Raw genomic sequence first — 22,736 nt, forward strand, 5'->3', positions numbered from 1 at the left:
TTCGTTTCTGAATAATCTGTTGTTCCTTTCCAACCACAACTTCCAACAAACGATCTTGGGGATCCACAACCAACAATTTTTGAGAAGGTGATTTTTGGAAAGACCAAACGGAGATAATTTGCTCCAGGTTTGGAAAAGATTTGGGATGTTCCTAGGGAGCTCGAATTTATCAGAATTTAGCATAAGGATCCCCTTCCAGACTTCTAGCGCAAAAGGGCAGGATAAGAACAAATGATCAACTGTTTCTTCCTCCGACATGCAAAGATTGCACCAGGATGGTCCTTCCATACCACACCTGCGGAGATTGTCATGAGTGAGTATACTATTGTGAGCTAACGTCTAGCAGAAGAAATCAATTTTGGGAAGAGAGGGGGAATCCCAAATAAATTTCCATTGAGCAGGATTTGGAGGAACATTCGGAGTGGCCATAATACTTTTGTAGCCTTCAAATGCTGAATACGAACCTGAGACAGATCCCCACCCTCGTTTGTCCTTTGCTGAAGCTTTTAAGGGAGCTTTCCCTTGAAGTTTATCCAAAAGAACTGAGGCTTCACCATCCAGCCACTGAGGGACCTCCCCCAGTTGCCAGCTGTCCCAGAGACTATCCTCCGTCCAAGTGGAGATGTCCCAGAGGGTGTTCAGATTGCGAGCCTGGAGCCAGTCTTTGATATTGGTAAGTTCTTCCATCTGACTCAAAGGTTGATCACCCAGAATAGGATCATCCCAGATTCTAATTTTTTGCCCATTACCTGGAATCCAATACAGCTTATGACTGAAATGTTCCAAAGCTTTGATGCAGAGTTTAAAAACAGGGGAACCTTTGGAGGTTCGAGGAAGCTGGTCCAAGCATCTAAGGCACTTCCCATGAAAATATTTTCTCCACAGGACTTTCTTGCTCCAACTTAATTTTCTAGAGACAATGTCCCAAAGCATCTTGGTTCCCAAAGCTAGATTTTGAGCGGCCAGATCGCGAATTTGTAGTCCTCCTTCCATAAATGGCTTTTTAATAGTATCCCATTTAACAAGATGCAGCCTTCTTTCGTTGTTTTTTCCTGCTTCCCACAGAAAACGCCTTAGAAGAGCTTCCATTTTGTTGATGAAGGTTTTTGGGGCAAGGAGGATGGAGTGCTGATATAACGGAAGACTTGAGAGGACAACTTTCATCAGAATGATCTTCCCCGCATTATTCAGCCATGAAGCTCCCCAGGCATGGATTCTGCTTTTAATCTTGTCCAGCAGGGGCATCCAATGGGCAACTTTAGGAGTGGTCTTGAAGATTGGTATCCCCAGGTATTTAAAGGAGTCCCAGGCCCAGGACCCTTCCATATCAAGAATCCTTGCAATATGTGATAATTCCTTAACCGAGTAGTTCCAGCTATAGATTGTGCTTTTTAGAAAGTTGATCTTGCTGCTTGAGACTTCTCTATAAATGTTCAACTCCTTCTTGAAGGATTTAGCGGAGTTTATGCTTGCCCCACCCAGCAATAACGTATCGTCAGCAAATTGGGCATGATTTATGTCTTTGACATGGTGAACCATGCGAAGGCCAGGAAGGATTTGAGTCTGTTGATTATGGTCCAGTTGAAAGCTGAGAACTGAGGCTTGAATGGCATAAAGAAGCGGGGACAATGGGCAACCTTGTCTTAGGCCCCTAGAGGCTTGGAAAAAATCTAAAGGTCGCCCATTTACCAAAGGCGCTATCCAAGGAGAGGCAATGCGGGCTTTTATCCAGTTAATGATGGCTGAAGAGAAGCACATTTTCTTCATAACCATAAACAGGAATTCATGCTTTACCCTGTCAAAAGCATTTGCCAAGTCAAGCTTAATCACCATACCTTTCTCCTTTCGGTGATAGCTTGAATGAACAGCTTCTTGCACCAACACTATGTTGTCAAGAATCTTTCTCCCTTTGATGAATCCTCCTTGGTTTTCAGGGATAATGGCCAGTAAAATTTTCTTGAGGCGATTGGCTATAATTTTTGTGATCAGATTGTAACTAGAGTTACACAACGAGATTGGCTTGAATCTGCTGAAATCAGCTGCACCTTTCTCTTTTGGAATCAAGGCCAGAAACGCTGAATTGATGCCGCCTCCAATCTTTGCACAAGATTGAGATTTCCTGACCATTCTTAGAAGGTCATTTTTTATTATGGCCCAATAGGAAAGATAGAATCTAACAGGAAACCCATCCGGACCAGGAGTTTTGTCCGGTTCCATACTGTCCAGTGCATTTTTAAGCTCATTCATGCTGATTAGAGCAGTCAGCATAGAATTGTCAGGATCTTGAACACATTGGGGGATCAAATTCATCGGATAGACATGGGGATCCATTGGTGGATCATCGGGGGCAGAGTAAAGATCTTTGAAGTGAGAGTGAGCTGCCCGCTTGATGTCTTCGAAATCCTTAACCACTGCATTTTGGTGATGAATTTCTTTAACAGTTTTGAATTGCTTGCGAGCTTCAGCTTGTTTGTGGAAGAAGCTAGTATTTTTGTCCCCAGCTTGTAACCAGAGAGCTCTGGATTTCTGCCTCCAGAGTTCTTCTTCTTCCCTACTTGCTTTGTGGAAATCTTTTTGCAGGTCAACTTCTCTCTGAAGAAGGTCTTGGGTAACAACAGAATTTTCCAAAGATAATTGATGGGCAGCAAGACTGTCCAGGGCCACCTTCCTTTTGGAGGAGGGAGTTTTCAGCGTTCTAGCCCACTCCTTAAGCCTTCTTTTGAGCCCCCTCAATTTTTCTTCCCACACGTAGAAAGGGGAACCTTGAACAGGTCTGTTCCAGGCATCTGAAACCATCTCTTGGAACTCCTCATGCTGAAGCCATAATGAACTGAATCTGAAGGGGATAGGGCCAAGATTTTCATCCGTGGAAAGCTCAAGGATAATGGGTTTGTGATCAGAGGTGCTGTTTGGCAGAATTTTGGACGAGGCCATTAGACCGCAAGTTAGGAAAGAGGATTGGACCAGAAATCTGTCCAATCGAGCTGCAATATGATTTGGGCCCACCCTTTTGTTAGACCAGGTGAACTTCCCAGATGTGGGCTTGATATCCTCCAACTCCCATCCCAACATGAGGTCTTCAACCCATTCTCTAGCTGGATCCCTGACCGGGGAGCCTCCCTTTTTCTCATTTACAGCAAGAGTGACATTCATATCACCAGCTATGATAATGTTTTCAGGATTGTGCAGCGAAAGATAGGACAAAATCGAGTCCCAACAGTATTTTTTCTCAGAAGGAAGAACAGGAGCATATATATTGAACATACTTACTTGTTGGCCGGAGTCTTTATGGAGGAGCTTCGTGAGAAGCCAATGGGAGGAGCTATCTTTTTGAATCAGGTCATAGATAGAGCTATCCCAGAAGGTAGCGATTCCACCGGAGGCGCCTCTTGCACTGACAGCACATCCAATACCTTTACGCCAGAAGGTTTTGCTAGCATGGAGGAGGGAAGTTTCCTCCAACTTTGTCTCCTGGATGAGGAGGATTTCAGGCGAATACATTCTCACTATATCTTTCAGGGCATCTTCTTTTAGCTTGCTGCCTAATCCTCTGCAATTCCAGGAGACGTACTTCATTATTTATTGGCTTGGGAGATTGTGGCTCCTTTTGGAGCCGAGCCATGCTTGCGCCCTGACCTAGTATTCATCATTCCCTTGAGAGTTTTTTGAGAGCCTTGGAGAACATCCAGATAGGTTTTCTCCTCTCTCTGTTTCTTCTTGGATTTTCGACCCCTGGCTGATTTGATAGGGGTGACTTGTGAGCTGTCTGATTCATAGGTTCTTCCTTCTGAGTCTTCATCAGATTCGGAGGCCAGGCTTATATGTTCTTCTTTATCTATATTTCCTTCATTGCCTCCTGAGGCTGGGGGGTGATTATTTCAGTACCAGTTTCTTTTACTTCCTTCATCAAGTCTTCAGGTTCTTCTTGAGCCCTGATGGTTTCTGCGTTCCCACCTGAGGAGGATCCAACTTTTGGGTCTTCATTGGCCTTTGGATTGGTCTGAGGCTTCCCCACTGTTCCAGAATTTTTCTTCTCTGTTGGTCTAGGGATAGCCTTGCCTCTTTTGATTTCTTTCCATCCTTCCTCGTCCTCCTTGGTCCCGGCCGGGGATTTGGGGCAATTCCGTTGGAAGTGTCCGTGTTCATGACACGTTCTGCATTTGAAAGGTAGTTGCTCGTAGTCCAGCTTTTGATAGTGATGCCATTCTCCCACTGTAAGTTTAATCGCTTCGGGGAGACCAGCCTCTAAGTCAACTTCCACACAGATTCTTGCACAGGTGTATTGGCCTTTATTGTCTGCTTTGTCGATGAATCTGCCCAGACCGTTCCCAATCCTTTGCAATGATTGATAGCTCCAGCAGTGGATCGGAAGGTTAGGGAGCCGAACCCAGATTGGTACTTCCTTAGGAACATCCACTGAGGGATCGAAGTCCGGGGTCCATTTATTGAGATACAGACCCTGATTTCCCATGAAATACGGTCCATTTCTGAAAACCAGATCTCAGTCTTCTTTGGTGGTGAACTCGAAAATGAAGAAACCTCTACCAACCGCATAACAGATCACACTGTTTTTCAGCTGAGGCCTCCAGTTGCGTTGAATCCAATCATCCGTGGTTTTTGTAGATGGCCAACGCCCCATAAATTGCCCGACCAGTCCTCTGTCAGCTAGGGCAAGGGCAATTTTGATCGGCTGATCTTCTTGCAGGGCTATCTCAGGAACTTCCTCAAGTTTTTTAATGAATTTTGGAACCTCAGGGGCAGGACGTTTCTTCCCTTTCTGTGATAATAAGCGACGGAAGGCTTCTTCAGACGAAAGCGGAGGGGTGGGAGAGGTTTCCCCACCCCCGGGTTCACCCATGGCTGCAGCAATGGAACGAAGCAAGGGAGAAACTCAATCCATTCCCACAACACCCCTGCAAATCCAAGAAACCAAATCCCAAGGCCAAAACGCAGCGCAGATGAACTCTTTTCGCCCAACCAGGGAGGCGCAGCGCAACAATGAAGAGATCGGATCACGGGAAGGGGGCAGCAAAGCCCACCCAGACGCCCAGAGGGCCGAGGCCGTCGTCACACACTCTGGAAACCTAGCAGAGCGTAACAGGCACCGCGCGATTAAAGAATTTCATTTATTATTATTATTATTATATATAATTGACATTAGAGCTCACATGTTACCAACTACTAATTATCTCAATTAGTGTGGGACATTAAGTTTTAAGATAGAAAGGTGTTTATGTTGTAGAAATAATATTTAAAGGCTCAAATGTCACACATACTGACTTGTAAGCATACTCACCCTACAACTTGATCACAACCCATCAACCTTTATATCAAGAGGAGATATAACTTCCTTGTTGCTACCCCCATTGAAATAAGGATCATGGTACAATTTAACTATGCCTCACCCGGAGAGGGCATTCTTAGTTGTAATTTTCTATTATTATGAATAGTATAAATTTCTAATTTTTTATTCACCCACCTCTCTCTTTATATTTATATTTATATCTCCTCTTTTTTTTTTTTTTTAATCTGTCATCTTTATAGGTTGTCAATGTCATTCATACTTTCCTATGATGTGGAATATTGACCTTTCCTAGAACCTAATAATGAGGTTTTAAATTTGGGTAATCTTTATAAACATTGTGTTATGTTTAACTTACCATCTAAATTTTAATAGAGTGCAAATTTTAATAAAGCTTAAAGAAAATTTTGGCATCTTCACAAGTAATACTTTGATTAATCATTAAACTAGAATGTGATGGATTGCACAATTTTAATAGAGCACGAAATTATAATAGAGCTTAAGGAATTTTTGGGTCATCTTCACAAGCAAAACTTTGATTAACCATTAAACCAAAATTTAATGGGCTATATAATTTTGGCAAGCCTTAAGAATAACCCTCTAATGAGCTTGGTTTATAATATATACCTACAAGTAAACATTGATAGGGTTCATAAGTTCAACAATTAGCTCAAAGTGCCCCATGACTACCATATCAAGTTCTTATGGGTTAGGTCCTTACTGTACATGTATAGCCCCTCATGGGAATAGGTCTTTACTCAACGAAACTCATAGTTATAATGAAAAAGGGAAGAACCAATGACCCAAACTAAATAATTGGCGAGAGCACCACAAAAAACGTGCAATAATGAAAAGGCTGTGATGTAAAAAAATTGGTGGTACAATTTCAAGTGCAACCTAATGGAGAAACAATTAAATGCAAAAATTCATATTAAATAAAATTCATGAAAATAGAACCTTAGATGAAAACAAAAAATTATAAAATTGAAACTTATCCATTATATCCATGATAAAAGAGTAGATATAAATTTATATTAAAATCATAAATTAAATCTATACTTTCAAATACCATAAAACTATCTTAAAAAAATTTAATGCCAAAAAAAATACCATAAAACTATCTTAAAAAAAATTTAATGCCAAAAAATAGACAACCTAAAATTAGTTAAAAATAAATAAATAAAAAAACATCCTTAACAATACAAATATAAATTCCAACTTAAAAATGTGAAAAAAAACATCCTTAACCATACAAATATAGATTCCAGCTCAAAAGTGTGCCAATATAGTAATAACTCTGGATTTGATTAAATATATAATCAAAAAACTATCTTAAAAAAAATTTAATGCCAAAAAAATAGACAACGCAAAATTAGTTAAAAATAAATAAATAAAAAAAAACATCCTTAACAATACAAATATAAATTCCAAACTTAAAAATGTGAAAAAAAAACATCCTTAACCATACAAATATAGATTCCAGCTCAAAAGTGTGCCAATATAGTAATAACTCTGGATTTGATTAAATATATAATCAAAATAAAATAATCGTTTCGTATCTCAGAAACAATTTAACATTCACATTCCAAAGCCAAGTTCAAAATTAGCATAAACTTTTACCATCAACAATACCTTTTCATAAACCTCCTTTCGTTAACAAAGTATCCCTACCTCCATGGAATAAAAGCTTATCCAAAGGTGTGAAACTGCTCTAGTGGCATGTATATCTGACGGATTATTACACTATATATTTCCAATCTTCAACAATTCGCTAGATTCTTTGGCTTTGACTTGAATATTATGTTCGAGGCGTACCCTGTAATATATATATACCCAATTTTTAACAATGCTTAGCTTCTTTGGCTTTGACTTACTTGAGAAGAATTGTAGTTCGGAAGAGCAGGTGGTGATCGTCTCACAAGGAAGTTCCACAATTCTTCGAAACGACAGTTACAGCCTTCTCTTCTAAACCATTTAAATATAAATATGGCTTACATAAACCCCCTATTTAATTTCATGCCAACAGTCTGGCCTCGGGGCACAGATGTCATTTCTCGCTACAATGGATTTCCGGAGATTTGAGTCTTACAGCATCCTATCAGGTCGGCTCTGGAGCGGATTCATCTTTTCGCAGGTAGGGAATTTATAGTAACCTAATTCCATTCATTTCGAGGGTTTTGCCGGGAATGCCAATGAGATATGGGTGAAAATGTGGCTTCTGGACTGTTTATGCCCGGAAGTAATGGTTATAATATATCCACGGGTTTGAGTTTCATGGTTTGTCAATTTGAAGGAAATTTATGTGTTTTTCTGCAAATTGGTTTATAGAACGCAATGTGGTTATAGTATGTCGGGGATAGTCATTATTGTGCTTTTTTCATGGTGAATTCTGCTGAAAAATATGGAATTTGAACAATGAAAGATTGCGTGTATTCACGTAAATTTGGTGTTTTGGGCAATGAAAGTTTAGTTATATCAAGCTGTCATGGATGTTATTTTAAGCTAAATTTTACATTGTTTTTTGTTTAAATCTAAATAAGGGAGATGTAGATTCTGTCCAAGATATTTCAACCTAGTGGCTATCTTATGCTATGTTTGCTTTTAAGGTCATCTGAAACATACCTGATTTATAGGACTTCTTCTTTTAGAATCAAAATCCAAAATGGATTTAATCAGAGATTTCACCAAGAATGTTGGGTTTTTAAGATCGTTTTAGTGTAGCTGAACAATTCAGTTATAAAATGTGCTTGTTCAGTTTTGATTTTCTCGGATAGAATATGTTTGAGAGGCTTACAAACACTGATGTATCGAAGATGAGTTTCAAGGGCAATTTCTCAGTTGCTGTCATGCCAAGATGAAATGATGAGGTGTTTCAGAAGCTAGTGTAGGATTGAGGTGAGCTTTAAGGGCAATTACTTGCAGACTGTTTGTTAAGTTCAAGTTCTGCTGTGCCGCGAGAAGCTGCTTGTGGATGTGTTTTCATTGTCACCTGTCCACGAAGTGATTTTGGTCTGTGCTTGAACTCGGCTTGCTCGTAATTAGGGACCCATTTTTGACATCTGAAGAGTGCCGGGTGATCCGCACCCATTGATCATGAAAACGCAGAAAGCTTTTGCCTCGAGAATTTGGGACTGAGCTTGAATTTTACGTTTTTTCCCATCCTTACGCAAATTCATCCGGGGTGACCGTGACAGGCTTATTCCTGAATAAAAAATGGATGCGGATAAAGAGGAACATGGGGATGTGCACCCGTTCATTAGAAATCCCTTTGCATCAACTTTACCGATCATTTCACAGAATGCAAAACAAAGGTCACGTATCTGATATTTTTCTAATTTTGTCTGAGAATCCATGGACAACAAGGGTAATGGCATGGTTCAAAAGGGGTTCTTATATGCTCCTATTAGAACTTGGGCCAATTCTCATTATTTTCTATTATTTCCCCCACTTTATCTATCTCCGTCATGATTTCTCCCCCACAGCCCCCCATTTTCCTATGCAAATGCGTAGTTATCTTAAGTCTTGTTTCATGAAATTTGCCCTCCCCTCTCTCAACCTTGGTGCATTTTCCAGTGCGTTCATACCCAATCTAAGGCTGACACAGGGCACTGATTGGTGGCATGCTGACATGTGGCATTGATCCAAGCCACTGACATAGTGATACATACCCAATCTAAGGCTGACACAGGGCACTGATTGGTGGCGTGCTGACATGTGGCACTGATCCAAGCCACTGACATAGTGATACATAGTAGGTAGATGATTGGACAGTGATTTGGCACGATGATTGGGCAATGAATAGGTGACCGTAATGACTAGGTTACCAAAAGGGTCCTTAGCTCTCTCTACGTCTGCATTCAAACATAAAAGAGGAGTGCGTTGCTTCATAAACAACTCATGTTGCCATTCCACAATGCATGTGGGATAAATAAGGCAAATTCCTAAATCAAAGGCGAAATTTGCAGAAAGGTGAACCAATGGTGTTGTAGTATCCTTCTTCTATAGATCATAGCTTGAGCTTGTGATGTCAGAAATGGGAAAATGAGACGTTTTTGGAAAGCTATGGAGATGGTGCTTTGCTTCATAAACGACTCATGTTGCCATTCCACAATGCATGTGGGATAAATAAGGCAAATTCCTAAATCAAAGGCGAAATTTGCATGAAGGTGAACCAATGGTGGTTGAGTATCCTTCTTCTATAGATCATAGCTTGAGCTTGTGATGTCAGAAATGGGAAAATGAGACGTTTTTGGAAAGCTATGGAGATGACAAACAACTTGAGTGGGGTTTGAAGAGTTGAATCTTGCAATATTTTTCTCGCAAAGTCAGAGAATAGGAATTTTGTGTGGCTGCCCTTTGTAATCTTAATCAGGAACCTTTACTTCTTGAGCCCATAAGTTGAGCTACGGACACAAATTGCACAAACAAAAAGCTCATTGGAAAGGTAAATGTCAATGTTTGTAGCATCGAACAGGAACTTCTGCACAGGTCCAGTGTCTGACATGTGGAAGTCATTCAAAAAGGACTTTTCTTACCTTTGCAATTCACATTATTAAACTCAATTATTAAAGTGAAGAGTCTTTTTAATTATTGAGTTAGGAAAGTCTAATAAAATGTAATTCAATTACATTAGTAATTTAGACAAATCTCAACCATTGATCCCAAGTGAGATGAGATTTAATCTCAGCGGTCAATCACTTTGGAGATTAGGGTTAGGAGATTTAACTCAATGTTATAAAAGAAACAGAAAGTGAAAGGAGAAGATACAGACAGAGTGATAAAGGATTTTCACTCACACAGAGTGTAGGATATTTTGCCCAGTATGAAACCCAGAGAGCAAGAGAAACAATGCAGCAGCAGGTGGAAGAATTAACCAGCAGCCAAGTGAGTGAAGGCCGTGTGATACAGCAGGGAGATAAGCTGCACAGCTTCGGCCCAGGAAGAGGGCCAGACAGGAGCTGTATGCAGCCGTACAGCTACAGGGGCATGAGGGTTTATCTTCAGCAAATTTGTGCAGGCTGTACAAGGCCCTACAGCGCACAGTAAAAGCCAGGTTTTTGCTGTAGTCATTTTCTCAGTGGGTGAGTTTTCCCAGTTTGGGAAGCACTTGTAAGCTTGGAGTAATTTAATGAAAAGCTGACATTTGAAGGGAAATAAATTCCATCACTATGTGTATTTTTGAAATTTGTTTTCTGTGCTTCCACTGTTTTTTTAATAATATATCTCCAGTTAAATTTACAGCAAGTGTATTTTATTCTATGAGCTGAAGAACAATCTAAATTGTGTTTTTAGTAAGCAAATCATAAGGAAGCAGTTTACCTAGATTGCTGGAATAAGAGATTTTAACAGTAAAGATATGAGAAACAACCTGGGAATGGTTTTCAGAACTGAGGTGTCAATGTTCGTGCCCAAAAAGTTTAAAAACAATATTGATTATTTCCAGCATGTGGCATTAAATTATCTTGGAATTTTTTTATTAAATGAAATTCATGAAGGTCCAGAGTTAACCCCAACTAAAAGCATGAATTACTAAGTGCACATCTGTCAAGGATTGCTTTAATCAAGCATTTGTTGGATGGAAAAATCATCATTGCATTGAAGAAAAGGCATGTGAGGAGTTGGAAGGGGCAAAAGCTTTAATTTTCAAAGCAACTACCAGGAAAGAAAAGAAAGGTTTATTTAACCAAGGATGAAGGACGAAGAAGGGTTCTGATCAAAGAGATTTGCCTGCATAGTTTTTAAGTAAAGCCTCATTTATTTTCATCCATTTATCATTTCTCATTTTGTTTGCATTGGTATTGTTACTAGTGCAACAGAGCCTTCACAAAAAGTTTAAAAACAATATTGATTATTTCCAGCATGTGGCATTAAATTATCTTGGAATTTTTTTATTAAATGAAATTCATGAAGGTCCAGAGTTAGCCCCAACTAAAAGCATGAATTACTAAGTGCACATCTGTCAAAGATTGCTTTAATCAAGCATTTGTTGGATGGAAAAATCATCATTGCATTGAAGAAAAGGCATGTGAGTAGTTGGAAGGGGCAAAAGCTTTAATTTTCAAAGCAACTACCAGGAAAGAAAAGAAAGGTTTATTTAACCAAGGATGAAGGACAAAGAAGGGTTCTGATCAAAGAGATTTGCCTGCATAGTTTTTAAGTAAAGCCTCATTTATTTTCATCCATTTATCATTTCTCATTTTGTTTGCATTGGTATTGTTACTAGTGCAACAGAGCCTTCACTAATTATTTCTCTACTTTCTTCTTTGAGGAACTCTTACTCATTACGAGGTCTAGGAGGCCCATCCTTGCTTATAAGTGCACATGTTTTTACTTCTTGTTTATTTATGTCATTGTGCTGAGAGGTGCTCTCCAGCCTAGTATGTAAGAGATGTTGTCCTGTACTGGTATGTTATGTAAACATTTTGACTCGGTAAAAAAAAAATAAAAAAAATAAAAAAAAGTTATAACCCTATGCTAAAATAAAAATTCTACATTATTATTTTTTATCAATTTTTGTTGGGTAGTTAAGGTAAATTTGAAATAAAATAAAAATTCTGTGTTATTATGTTTTTTAATTATTTTTTGTTGGGTAGTTAAGGTAAACTTGACTTGGTCAAATTATCAGAGGTTTTTGAGCTCCAAGTTTATGAGAACCCATGGTATTGCCCATGGTATTCATGTTGAATATAGCCTATTTAAAGGGGGGAATTAAACCAGCCTAGATCCATCTTAACTTTGGATCTACCAAGCGTCGAGAGGGATCAAATCTCTTGAGATGCAGATATCAGATCTTAAGATGCAGAAAGATTTGATCCCTCTCGGCGCTTGCTAGATCCAGAGTTAAGATGGATCTAGGCTGGTATAGGGTTCCAGAATCCATGGGCCATGGTGTTCCGATGTTTAAACAATTTACATCTAGGATTTATTTTTGAAAAGCTCCTTGGAGAATTGCCCATGCATCATATGATTTTTATGCTTCTATTTTGAGCAGATTTTAAGTGGAACCTTGAGTATATGTTCTTGTTTTGGACCCTTTTGAATAATAAAGCAACATTCTTTTAGAGTTCTCTTCTTGTATCTTGGAGTGGAAGCAAAAACATCTTTGGTTGATCGATTCATTTGTATACAAATCTTTATTTATACTTTTTTAAAAGGTTGGGCTTGTTTGCTTCTTTCTTAGGCAGTATTGTGCATGAATAGTAATCTGGTTAAATTAAGAGCCTTTGTTTTCTTGTTGGTGTTCCTTTGAAAGTTTACTATTTGGTATACTTCCATTTTCATACATCAAGAAGACAAATGTGACAAGAGGTTTTCATTGCAAGGATATTTGAAAGAGGAGCACTACCTCTATAAAAATGAAGGAGGTGTGGGACATTGGATAAACCAACGCTCCCTGTGTGTTTCACGACATGGACTAACCACCTGTCATGGATCCTTATCTTTGGCGATGCGATTGTTGACAAACATCTGCGGGTTTTGGTCTAACAACAATCATGATTCCCAACAAGTGGTATCAGAGCCAGTACCTTCACTCAAAGTCTAATAGCTTGAAGGTTGATCATTAGAACAGAAATGGCGAAGCCAAGGAAGAAAGTCTCCAATCCTCCTAAAGATGTGTCTCCCTCAACCACCGAAATTGAAGTCAATCAATTTGTGAAGGCTCCATTGTTCAATGGAATCTTTGATATATGGGAGGCAAGAATGAGGAATTTCTTAAAGACTCAAGGCATTGAGTTTTGGAAATTAGTGATTGTTGATAGCATGATGGATGGAGAATCCAAGGAACATAATACAAGAGCAACGAAAGAAATCTTGAATGGGCTACCTGATTCTATGAAGGCCAATTTTGAAAAATGTTCGTCAACAAATGGCATATGGGATAAACTTCATCATCTTCACTTAAAAGGAGTGTTGACAATGATCTCTACTCAAGAAAATGATGGAAAACAAGAAGGAAATCCAGGGCCCATCAAGGAAGCTGAAGATAAGAGTGATAACACCAAGGCTAAAGAAGACCTAGAAGATGAAGAGAATGAAGAAGATTTTGAAGATCTCCTCACTAAACTTATGGCTTCCATAAAACGAAAATGAGGAACTTAGGAAGAAAGCACAAGTTGGTGAGGAGGACAAGACAAGGATGGAAGTTGACCTTGTCAATTTTCAAGTAAAAGAAAGAGATGAGGAGCTCGCCAAGATTAAGGAAGAATTTCATCAAAGCAAGAGAAAGCATCATGAAGAAGTCATATCCATGACCAATCAAATGGATAAGGCAAATAAATGGGAAGATACCTTGTCAAGCCACCTTGAACAAAGGCACAAAAGCTTGAACAAACTTGAAGTAGAGATTGGTCAATATAAGGAAGAGGTCTCCTCCCTTAGATCACAACGAGAAGAAGCAAGGAAACAAGCACAGGGAGCTAAGAACGCAATGGAAGCATTGGTATTCATAGAAGGACGAGTTGATAAAATAGAAAAGGAAAGAAACACCATGACATGCCAACTAGAAAAGAAGGATGATGACATCATCAAGTTAAGAGCAGAAATCATCTCACTGAAGGACTAATCATGTGAGGCAACCATGTTAGGTCCCTATACTACTAGTGTAGCCCCTTATTGTTATTAGTGCAACCCTCTTATTGTATTCCCATGTTGTTATTATTGTGCCCCATAGAAGCCCACTATTGTTATTGTTGCGCCCCTACAATATTGTTGTTATGTAGGTTTTGATTATATTGGGACCACTTAGACTCCTATATATAGAAAGAAGGTATTGTCATTTGTATCATCTAAGAATTGTTCATTTGTGTAATGTCAAGGAGGTTGCCCCCTTGAATAGGTTGATTTTGAAGTCGTTGATCTATCTTTTCTATCTTTTTGTGCTCTGGTTCATAACATTTGGTATGAGAGCTTTGGATTCTAGGGTTTCACTGCTCCAAAACAAGTCATTGTGGCATTTTTGCTATAACTTTTTCTCTATGAAGTTTCAGATGCAAAAAAAACCCATTTGAGCCGAAATAGTTCTGAACCTCGGGTCTGAATTTCAGATCTTGTCTCGCTATATTTTCGGAGATATGATCTGAGGAAGTTAGGGTTTTTTTCAAGCTCCAGATTTCCATCACAAACAGGTCATCGTAGGCATTTTTGCTATAATTCTTTTTCTACGAAGGTTCAGACTTTGAAATTAAAACCCATTTGAGCCGAATCTTGATGAAGCTCGGGTCCGACTTTCAGATCTTGTCTCACTATATTTTCAGAGACATGATCCAAGGAAGTTAGGGTTTTTGCAGGCTCCTAAATTACATATCAAACAGGTGACCTTGGGGAAAATCGTCATAACTTTCATATAAGTATCAGATTGAAATTTCGTAAGAAGTTACAAAAAGAGGACAAACTTTAGTTTTTTGTGCATCGTTTTCAGGTGCGAAAGTTGAAACAGTGACACGTGGCACTTTGCACAAGTTCTCTCTACTGAAAAAGTGTACAATCTGGTCATCTTGGGAGATTGGGCATAACGCTTTCTTGGAGAATTCAATTTTGATCATACTGGTGGTGTTGGAAAGAGGACTCAGAGGGCTACTACAGTTCGCAATTTCAGACCTTGGAGATCCGAAATTTCATAGATACATCAGATTCAATATCGAGCTCCTACAAAGTGAAAAAAAAGGTGTGTACTTTTTTTTTTTTTTAAATTTTGTATAAGTTTGGTTTGAAAAATTAGTTTGAAGGAATTCAAAGTGCATAGTGAAGCACAATTATCATTAATTGATGCTCCGAAGAAAGAAAATGGAATCACCTAGTAAGCAACCTGAAAGTGCTAGCATGACTCATGAAGAAGAGAAAGAAATGCAACATGATATATCAAAATTACAAGATCAAGTGCAACAAATTTCACTCTCACAAAAAGTAACAGAAGCTAAGATGGATGGTTTAAAGAAAGACGTGGAAGATAAGATGGATGGTATGAAAACAACATTGAAGATTGAAAGAAAGACATGGAAGGTTGGAAGGAAGGTTTGACAAATTCACTACAAGAAAGGCTTCCTAATGGCGAAAAGGTAGTAGAGCAAACACATAATGAGAACAAAAGAAATGTTAATCATGATTCAGAGAATGACAACATTGAAGATTTGAAGAAAGACGTGGAAGGCTTTAAGGAAGGTTTGATAAAGTTGCTACAAGAAAGGCTTCCTAATGGCGAAAAGGTAGTAGAGAAAACTTATGATGAGAACAAAAGAAATGTTAATCATCATTTCATAGACTCTAATGTTGGAATAAAGACCCACCACGTTCCAAAGATCGATATGAGGAAGTTTGATGTCAAAGATCCCCTAACATGGATACTACAGATGGAGCAATATTTCGATCTCCGTAATGTGCAGAACACACAAAAGGTATGCATTGCAACTTTATATTTGGAACCCAATCAATTTTTATGGTATCGATGGCTTTGCTCTCGTAAACAAATTGTCACTTGAACAATTTTTACGGAAGAAATGATAGCACATTATGAGGATACAAAAAGCAACACTTTTTTTAGCCAATTGATAAATCCCAAACAAAAAGGTTCAATGGTGGAGCACATTGAGGACTTTCAAAAATTGAATATAAGGGTAAAAGATATTACAGAGGAGCATAAGATTGATGTGTTCATAAGGACATTAAATGATAACATCCAACATGAGGTTCGCATTTGGAACCTGATTCATTGGGGAAGGCATTCAGGTTGGCAAGAAAAATTGAAAGCAAAATTATGGCAACAAGGAAGCCTACCAATCACAACTATAAAGATGGAAGTGTTGTTGCCCCTAGCCTTCCACAACCTACAAGGTTGACACCACAACAATTGGAAGCAAAAAGAGCAAAAGGGCATTTGCCCTTTTTGCTTCCAATTACGATAGCAAATACACTAAAGGTCATAAGTGTGCTGAGAAGAAATTATTTTACATAGATTGTGAAGAGGAAGAAGAAAATGAACAAGAAACATCAAAAGAAGAGGATACACACTATGAACAAAGCCTAGAGAAAGAAGAAATGAATCCGACCATATCTTGTAATGCATTGGCCGGAATAACCACTCCTCAAACTATCAAGATAGGACATATCAAGAAGAAAGAGGTACTAGTGTTGATTGATTCAGGCAGTACCCATAATTTTATTCATTTTAAGATAGCGAAGGAATTGAATTGCTTCCTATATCCAGCACTAGAGTGTCAAGTGATGGTTGCAAATGGAAGAACCATAATTGCTTTGGAAAGTGCCATAATATCAAGCTATCCATGGGAGAATATGTGTTGAATAATCCAATGCTTTCCATTCCAATGGGTGGTGCTGATGTTGTACTAGGAGTCCAATGGCTACAATCTTTGGGTACGATAACTTTTAATTTTCAAGAACTTTTCTTGAATTTTTTTTATTTTTTATTTCATTTTTTATTTTATTTTTATTTATTCTTTAATTTTATTTAATTAATTAATTAATTAATTATTATTGTTATTTTTTTTTGTTTTACAGAAGGAAAGGAAGTTGAATTAAGGGGTATCACAGGGAAACCGGGAATGATAATCAACTCTAACAACATGACAAAGCTTCTAAAGAAAGAACAACGTGGTGTAATTGCACAATTATGTTCGCTAGAGACTCTCAAAGGCCTCCCACCTATTCGTGATCATGATCATGCTATTTATTTGATTCCAGGAAGTGTTCCTCCAAATATCAAGCCTGCTACAAGCGCCTTACTACCACTACCAATGCTGTTTTGGCCATAGACCGTTCTGCCACTATTCATACGCATTCTTGTCGAAGTGTCTATTTGCAATCATAGTATTAAAAACCAGAACCAATGACCAGACTAGTCCACCTATCAAACCGGAACCGATCAGATCTCAATGAACTGGTCTTTAAAAATACATGAAATAATTAGTTTTTAATGAAAAAAACTATTTTTAAGATTTAAAACCATGATTCCAAACCAATAGAGATAAAATATGCAAAGTTTTCTCATCTATATACTAGGTAAAGGTGAATATATCAAATTGGCACTGAGTGCAATACATATCAACAACATAATACATAATCAATGAGGCTCTAAATGGCCTTTAGAGTCCAAAAACAATGTTATAAGCTATGGGGTCACTGGCCTACTACAAGTTTACATATCAGTGATCAACATGATCACTCCTCATCACGATCAAACTCATCACCACCACTAGACAAGGGATAATGAACATGAACTACATAAATAATCTGGCTGAGTGTTTGAGGACTCCTAAAACTCCTCTGCAACCTTAGCAGTAGTGATAGTAGTAGTATCAAAAATAGACATCAAAACTACAAATCACTGATCCACATGATCACTCATGAAACTCGTCATTGATTCAACACTACTAAAAATGGGATCATTAGTAAGAGATACATAAACATCATCTCGCTCAAAGTTTTAAGACTTGGATTGCTCAACCTTATAATATGATAGAAATTGAAAAAGTTTAACATGCCTAACCAATGATTTTGGTTTGAGTGAAGGGTTCATCTCCTCAACCTTATAATGTGGTAGAAAAAGCTTAGCATGCCTAACCAATTATTTTCCTTTGAGTGAAGGGTACATTCTTGTTAAAGACATGGTAGAGGAGTTCAACAATCGATACCACCAACATTAACAAAGTTCAAAAATCAATGCCACCAACATCCAGGTTCTTAAAGGGCTTCATGCTTTTGATCAAACGCCAATCTCACACCCTCATGCATGATATAATCAAATGGAAACATTGCAAACTCCCAAACCATGAAATCCTGAAAACCATTAAGTGTGCTGAATTTTGAGTGTACTGTAAAATTCTAGTTTCTCCATATGAAATCCAATGAGGTCGAAACCACTCCCAAACATCCAGAGTCCATTTCATGGTAATGTTAAAAATTTAAGTAAAAGGATGAAATCCTTTTACTTTAAGAATTTAACATTACCATTGATTGTTAGCTGTTAGGGTTGAGATGTGTGAGGCAAATGAGAGGGGAGGCATGCTTTCCTTAGAGGGGTTGTTTTTTGAGGGAAACAACCCCAAATTTCCCTCAAAACGACATCAAAACTCACAAAACTGCATTCTGTGGGGTCTGTAGCTAGCCTAGCCAGTCGGACCAAAAACCTGGTGGGTTGGTTAGAAAACCGGGTTTTTCAACCGGTTTGATGGCCAGGGCTAATGAACTGGCGGGTTTGACTGATTTTCGATTCAGATTGGTCGGTTTTGAAAACTATGTTTGCAGTATAGTACTGCCAAACAACTGTTGATCAACACCCTTTCCAAGGATATATTGACACCCCTGCCAAGCATCATCTGTACCATCGACTTTTTGTATAACCGTTGTTCATACTAGTTTCACTGCAATTAGTTCACAATCGTTTGTAGATAAATTTGTCAGTCTGATTATACTTGTGCCTTACGAACACACAACAATCAAGGCCCTAACTATACAATGCCATCTGTATAGCCGCCACCCATCCTTCTAAAGTCATGACTCTCGAATAAAAGGTTTATGGTATGAATAAAATTGGTGCAAGTAAGAGTAATTAATAAAAGAGCATGTTTTCATTAAAAGTCAAACAAAAAAATAAAATAAAATAAATTAAAAAGTATACTTTTATAACTTTAAAGTCATATAAAGTTGTAAAAAAAAGTGAAAAAGCATTTGACGCTCCTTTTAAAAGAGAGGATTATTAAAGATTGATTACTATGATTTGAAAGATCAATAAAGCTTTGAAGGCTATTAAAAAAAAGAGGGGGGTCACTTTTAACCTTGAGCTTGTTGGAAAATCCATAGATATGGTAGTTAAATAATTTTCCTCTTAATGACGTTAACTTGTGATGTTTTCATTATTAGTATTAGATCTCTTAATTATCTTTTCTTATCATCAAGATTAATGTCAAGCAACAAATAGAAGAGAATACAAGATAAATGCATGCTGCTAGGGAAAAGCCCCCCTCGAGGGGAAAACCTAGTCACAAATTCTTCCTTTAGGAGATTCAAAAGATGAGACGATCAAGAGCCTTACAATCTTGACTCAAGACATCCTCTATCAAGTACTCCTTGAAATTGTGATAGCACTGAGACCTTAATTGTGGTGAATCCTTCACTCTATGGTAGTACCAAATCCTTTACTGTGTTGAATCACAAAAGGTCTTCACTGTAATGTCGAGCTTGTCTTCTACAATTCAACCAAGATGTATCCATCACTTATCCGAGCTCCTTCTAGCAATGATACTGAAATCATACTCTCTGAGATTGTATCGAACTTACTCACTGTAGTGATATTAAAACATCTTTTTTGAGCTCCTGAAGAGACATCGAAACCTCTTCTTTGTAGTCGGAACTCATGTAATTGCACCGAGAATCTTCTTGTGATATCACCGAAATATTGCCTCTGAAATTACCGAAAATACATCTCTGAAATCCTAATTCGAACTTTTTTGTGGTTAGACTAATGTGAATACCTTAGCTTGGTATATATAGTGGTTCCTCCATATAAATGAGCCGACATGTCCAAATGAATAGATGCGTCACTGATATAAGGCCGACATGAATTAACTTGAAGATAATTTATTTGACGTCGACTTGAAGAGGTTGATTTGAAGACTTTGATGACTTTCTTGAAGAGGATGACTTGATCGAGGAGTCTTTGACCCAACAATAAATGACTTTGACAATAACCTAAAGCCTACAATGGAGGCTTGACCTATACTTGACCAAAGCATGAAACCCATGCTTTAATAAGTCAATTCAATTTAATAATAAAATTCTTTTCACTTTCTTTTGACAAATATATTACATTTTGACTTCAAGTACAATTATGAAGATCGAACCTAGTTACTTTTTCCAACACTCCCTCTTAACTAGGGAGGTATTCATATTCACATATAATCAAAGAGGTACATGGAAGATCTCAAACCACATCATCTATGAAGAAGTTTAGGGAACACAATGCCATAAACTAGATTCCCGACGAGGGCAATCTATCCATTGGTCTCTCAACAATTTAGGCACCGCAATGCCACAGACTAGATTCCTGACTAGGGCAATCTATCCGGGTGGGACTAAGATGGACTCAAGCTTTCAACCTCTTTAGGTACCATCAGGCTTACTTGCTAACCATCAACCCAGGGATCTAGGTGCATATCCACGGTCAGAGCTCTATGACCCATGCCACCCTCCCTACTTTGGGACCTAGACATCAACACAAAGTGCCAACCAGATGTCCTCCCAGGCAATGCTTCACTCACAAAGCCTCTCCTTGATCCAGCAGATCAAGGACAACAAATCTCTCCTGATCAAACTGATCGGTAACCAACATGCTATCAAAACCTTCGAGAGATTTAAACACAACCCCAATCAATAATATACTTTCACATATTCATAAATAAACACAAACCTTCAGGGTTTTCTTGATGTTGCTTCTCAACACGGTAGGCCTATCAACCAAATCTTTCCTTTTCAACTTCACATACAACAACATATCCTTCAAACTTCATTCTCCAATCAAAACTATGCTCTCCCTCTCAAATAGGGAGATTTTCTCTATCGAGGCTCCCTCTTAGGCTTAGGGAGATCTCTTCTATTAGCTTCTTCTTTTCGTCATCGGAGAACCTTTTGTGGCTTCCATCCTTCTTATTAGAGTTATCATTACCATTCACATCATACTTATCAACTCAACTTTTCTTTTGATCATCTTTACCACCTAGAAGATTGTGTACCTGCACAATTTAGATAGCAAGTACAACCAAAACTATAGAAGCATGTTAGCGATATCAAAATCTTATAATAACGGAAGCATTTTGCAAACATAATCAACAAGAGACTATACTTCAATACTTCAACATCTTGCCTACGTTTAGTTACAAACCCTAAATCACATTCATAGCTCATCAGGATATCAAACTCATTATATCTAGGGTTTCAATATTCTTTCAATGACATTACACAATTTAATCATATAGCAAACCCTAGAAACAAATCAGATTAATACATCTAACAACTTTCAAATTTCATATGTTAGACTTTCTACTATGTAAACCCTAGATGTACAAAACATCATCATCCTAGAACATCAAACTTTGACTAAGGCATGTCTCCAAACCCTAGGACTCATGACCATTAACACAAATATCTAGTAATTCATAGGCATATCATAAGCACATCATATGTTAGACAATATTAATATGTTAAACATATAACGACCTAGAATAGGCTAGGGTTTCAACCAAATGAACACATACCTAGTGTTCATTCCTAGGACTCTAAATACATAACAATGGTTTTGCTTACAGACCCAACCAAACCCTAAAGATCTAGGGTTTCAAAATATAGCAAAGCAAACCCTACTATATCAATATTTCAAAGTTTCGGGATTTCAAGCAACATCTTTCAACCCTAACAAGTTAGGGTTTTCATGATCTTACTAAAACCTCAAACATGACATCATCAACAAAAACTTCAAATAACATTTCTTAATAACCCTAAGAAGTTTTAGGGTTTCAGACATTATTATTAGCATACCCTTAGGTTAAGGTTTTTCCAGAGAACCTGTCTAGGGTTCTATAATAATCAATTAAGAATATGAGGAGGGTAGATTTATCAAGTGATGAATCACCCAAAACAAGAATCATTGTGATTCAAGATAGCGAGACATAACGATGTTAGTAATATGATGCAATTTGCAAAAAAAGATGAAGATAATTTTATAAGATATATAGAAATACCTAGAGATGTTTCTTTACAAACCTTGTAGGTATTTCTTGATGTGTAAGCCATGATCTTCTATACCTGTAATGCATACTTTCAAGCAAAACATGTGATACCAAGAACATGACTTCATTTCTCAAGTTAGATCTCCTACGTAACCATGGAGGATGGAATCCTATGAAAAGTTATTCCTTCTTTCAATCAAGGACTTTTGCTTGGAATCCTAGATTACTTGTAGATCCTAGAGGGAAAGGATTAAGGTTCTAATATGTTATCTAGAGAGTACACTCTTTAGCCTAGACTAGATATCAACAAGGATTATATGAACCATTTAACATTAGATATATTGAAAATCTAAGAACTCATGAGCATACGTACCTTGTGTTTACATACCTCTTACTTGAATTCCTTGAGCTGGTACCTCGGACTTGAGTTCCTATAGAACAAACTTCGGATAGTCTCCAAATGAATGTTTTTAGTGCTCAAAATTTTTAGACTAGACTTGGATAAGCTTAGCAATTTGGACTTCAATCTGTTCTTTGTAGTATGTCAACCTTTTTCATACTTCGATTCTGAGATCCTAATGATACATTGAGGCAACTTCCTTACTTCGGTCATACTTTAGTTGGACTAGGTGCTTTATTTCTATGATGGCAGCGTAGACATGACTGGGTCCCTTATTACTGTGATGGCAATATAGAAAAGG

The 22,736-nt window shown here is 37.9% G+C and overlaps 1 protein-coding gene across 2 annotated transcripts in view; it reads left to right on the plus strand.

Annotated features, from left to right (window-relative positions):
• Positions 1 to 7,080: 7,080 nt before the first annotated feature.
• The window catches only part of MEE13 (myosin heavy chain-like protein), a 190,251-nt gene continuing 174,595 nt past the window's right edge, over positions 7,081 to 22,736 (plus strand). Inside the window, exon 1 of one of the 2 annotated variants that reach the window (XM_089374930.1) lies at positions 7,081 to 7,436. The gene's annotated coding sequence lies outside the window, so the exon portion shown is untranslated. The remainder of the gene's footprint in view (positions 7,437 to 22,736) is intronic. The other variant, XM_089374931.1, reaches the window with a different exon arrangement.

The sequence above is a fragment of the Pinus tabuliformis genome, chromosome 8 (genome assembly GCF_031772625.1).
Source record: "Pinus tabuliformis cultivar Carrire ecotype Pingquan chromosome 8, CPIR1, whole genome shotgun sequence".
Taxonomy (NCBI): domain Eukaryota; kingdom Viridiplantae; phylum Streptophyta; class Pinopsida; order Pinales; family Pinaceae; genus Pinus; species Pinus tabuliformis.